Source organism: Cebus imitator, unplaced genomic scaffold, assembly GCF_001604975.1.
Source record: "Cebus imitator isolate Cc_AM_T3 unplaced genomic scaffold, Cebus_imitator-1.0 Scaffold0, whole genome shotgun sequence".
Classification (NCBI taxonomy): domain Eukaryota; kingdom Metazoa; phylum Chordata; class Mammalia; order Primates; family Cebidae; genus Cebus; species Cebus imitator.
In genome coordinates, this window is record NW_016107315.1 from 8,083,324 (window position 1) to 8,086,901 (window position 3,578).

At 46.5% G+C, this 3,578-nt stretch overlaps 1 protein-coding gene across 2 annotated transcripts in view; it reads left to right on the top strand.

The window, feature by feature from the left end:
- Positions 1–329: 329 nt before the first annotated feature.
- Positions 330–3,578, top strand: part of XCR1 (X-C motif chemokine receptor 1) — a 9,927-nt gene continuing 6,678 nt past the window's right edge. For both annotated transcript variants that reach the window (XM_017521876.2, XM_037731440.1), the window contains exon 1: positions 330–2,287. The gene's annotated coding sequence lies outside the window, so the exon portion shown is untranslated. The remainder of the gene's footprint in view (positions 2,288–3,578) is intronic.

Here is a 3,578-nt window from a genome sequence, read left to right on the forward strand (position 1 = left end):
CACCTTACACTAAAATTAACTCCAGATGGATTAAAGACTTAAGCTTAAGACCTAACACCATAAAAACCCTAGAAGAAAATCTAGGCAAAACCATTCAGGACATAGGCATAGGTAAGGACTTCATGACCAAAACACCAAAAGCATTGGCAACAAAAGCCAAAATAGACAAATGGGACCTAATCAAACTCCACAGCTTCTGCACTGCAAAAGAAACAGTAATTAGAGTGAATCAGCAACCAACAGAATGGAAAAAAAATTTTTGCAGTCTACCCATCTGACAAAGGGCTGATATCCAGAATTTACAAAGAACTAAAACAGATATACAAGAAAAAAACAAGCCCATTCAAAAACGGGCAAAGGATATGAACAGATGAACAGACACTTTACAAAAGAAGACATACATGAGGCCAAAAAACATATGATAGAATGGGTAAATTTTTTAGAAGCTGACATCAAATGCTAATGAGAATGTGGGTATGTAGCAATGACAACGTTCATTCATTGATGATGGAAATGCAAAATGATCCAGCCACTTTGGAAAACAGTTTTAAAGTTTATTACAAAGCTAAACGTAGTCTTATTGTTACAAGATCTTTGGGGTATCTCTTTTCTGACTGGAAACCTTTGACCAGTGGTGCCTTTGCCCAAGTTTTCCTCAGGCCCACTGGGCTCACTCTGCCCACTCGGCCCACTCTGCCCACTCGGCCTGGCAGGCTGCACTTGGTTCACACTATCAGCCTGTATCCCATGCCTCCAAGGGAGACTATGAGTCAGGCATGAAGCAGCAAGGGATGTGTGAGCAAGTGTGGGGTCCAGCACTGCACAGTAAGACATGCCGGCTGCTGCTGTGGGGTGAGCAGCTCCAGGTGCTGGCCTGGGTGCCGGCTCTCTGTGAGACTGTGGCTGAACCAGATGCACCACAAGAAGCTTCCCCAGCTGGCACAAGGGAATGTAGTGGTGCACAGAAGCTTGGAGACCCAGGAATCACAAGGCCCCAAAGAGGAAGTCACAGTCCTAGCTTGGGGAGCACCCTGGTCTGGGATCCCCAAAGGACCACAGCTTTTCTCTCCTTCTCTTTGCCCATGTGGCAAGCAAGGGGCATGTTTCAGCCCTGTTTGTGTTATAGTTCTTTTTAGCTTCACCATTTAGTGGGTCTCAAGTTCTTGTCTTGTGACTAGGAAAAATGAAGTATGCAGACAAGTGGAGGGTGAATGAGATGAAGAGGAGCTTTACTGAGCAATATGGAACAGCTCAGAGGAGAACTGCAGTGCGTAGCTCCTTTCTGCAGCCAGGGGGTCCCCTTGAGTGTTCAGCTCCTAGAAAAGAGAAGAGCCTGGAGTGAGAAGCTCCTCTCTGCAGGCAGGTCATCCCATTGCCTCTGCAGCTCTCAGCAGAGAGGAGGCCCTAGAGGGGGTAGCCTCTCTTAGGCAGGTCATCCCATCATCTCTTCATCTCTCCATCCTCTTCCCAAGTCTGGCCAAGTCCAGGATTTTTATGGGCAGCAGAGGGGAGAAAGTACGTGCTGATTGGTCCATGGGCGGCCATAGGCCAGCACAGAGAAAGGCACCAAAAGTCCCCCTCTGGTTCATGGAACTGTCAGTCCAGCCAAGCAGCTTCAGGCCTTCCCCAGCTTGAAGATGGGGCTTCACCAGGGATCTGGCCCTTTCCACCCAGCAGCTTGTCTGCCTCCCACCACTACTTATGGCACCCAGGCTGTTCGTGCCAAAGGGTGCCTATAGGCCAGCCCTGAGCTGCCCTCAGTGCCTCCTCCTCAGCCTCCCTCCTATGCTCATCAGTGCCCAAAGTAAAGAGGGGGCCAAGGTGACAGGGCCTGGCATTTAAGCACTGCCCCAAGCATACACACACCCAGCTGGGTTGCAACAGCACCTGAGCTTGGCCCCAACCTTACTCTGAGACCAGAGCATAAACTGACAGCAAGGAGAAGCCAACCAGCAGAAGCAGGCACTTCCAGGCCTGCATTGGCAGGGGGTTCCTTCCCAGGCCCCTGAGAGTGCAGAGATGCCTGGATCTGCAGCCACAGTAGACTGACTGTCAGGCTGTTCTTGGTTTGAGGGAGTTCCACCAAGGATCCACCCTGCCTGCCTGCCTGTTTGGCTGCTTCTTTCCTCCTTTCTCACTACCTGTCTCCTTCTGGCTCCCTGGCTCCCTCTAAGACTCCTCCCATCTCCTTCTGGATAAGGCAGTTATTTCAATTTTAATAAGTGAAATATGAAACAGAGAAGCACCATTTCTGCCTCAAGACGCATGTAGAGAGGTGTAGATTCAGGTGAGTTCCTTTACAAACATTTAAATCTTATGTTTTCCTCTAATTTTAATAGCCTGTGTCAGGAGTTCTTAAGCTTTGCTGCACATCAGAACCACCTACAGGGCCAGTAAGTATGCAGATTCCTGAGCTACCTCTGGAAGCTCTGATTCCTTTGCAGTGGGGATGTCCCAAGAAACTGCATTCATTCCCTTCAGAAAAGCTGATCTGGGCAGGGCACAGTGGCTTATGCCTGTAATTCCAGCACTTTGGGAGGCCAAGGCGGGCAGATTACTTGGGTCCAGGAGCTCCAGACCAGTCTGGCAGATTTCTTGAGTCCAGGAGTTCCTCACCTAACATGGTGAGACCCCATCTCTACAAAAAATACCCAAGAAATTAGCTAGGTGTGGTAGCACATGTCTGTAGTACCAGCTACTCAGGAGGCTAAGATGAGAGGATCACTTGAGTAAGGAGGTTGAGATGTTATCATGCCACTGCATTCCAGCATGGGTGACAGGGCGAGACCCTGTCTCAAACAACAAAGAAAAATTGATCTGGGGACCATACTTTGAGTAGACCTGACATATAAATAATATTTTTCTGATGCTAAAGGAAGTAAAGAGGTTTATTTGGCTACACATCTTTATGTAATGCCTTGCTATTACTGGTGGTTGTATAATTTAGAGCTGTCTTTCTCAATCTAAATTATGTTACAGTGCAGAAAGCTAAATTCACTCCCTTAGAGTTGAGGTGGGCCACGGAGGTGGGGAGGGGAGGAGACAACCAGCAAAAGGGAGCCAGGCCGCTGAATGTAACTTGGAAAGGTTGAGACTTGCCATCATTTTCCTTTTTACCAAAGCCTTCCAGGTGCAGAACATGACTGCCTCTGAAATTTTTGAGTAAATGAGTTAATAACCAGCAAAAAACTGATTTTTATAGATGCCCAATATCTCTTTTATTTCTAATTTGCTGAGAATTTGTATGTTGAGCTTTGTCAAATGCTTTTCTGCATTTATCAGAAAAGATCAGATAGATTTGTTTGTATTCTATGAATATGATGACTTAAATTGATTGATATTCATGTATTAAAACAATCTCATATTTCTAGGATAAACTCAATTTTGTTATGTTATACTATTCTTTTGAAATGTATTGCTGAATTTGATCTTTATTAAGATTTTTTTATTTCATTAAGATTTTTCTGTCTTGGCCAGGTGTGGTGGCTCACACCTGTAATCCCAGCACTTTGGGAGGCCGAGGTGGGTGGATGACAAGGTCAGGGGTTTGAGACCAGGCTGACCAATATGGTGAAATC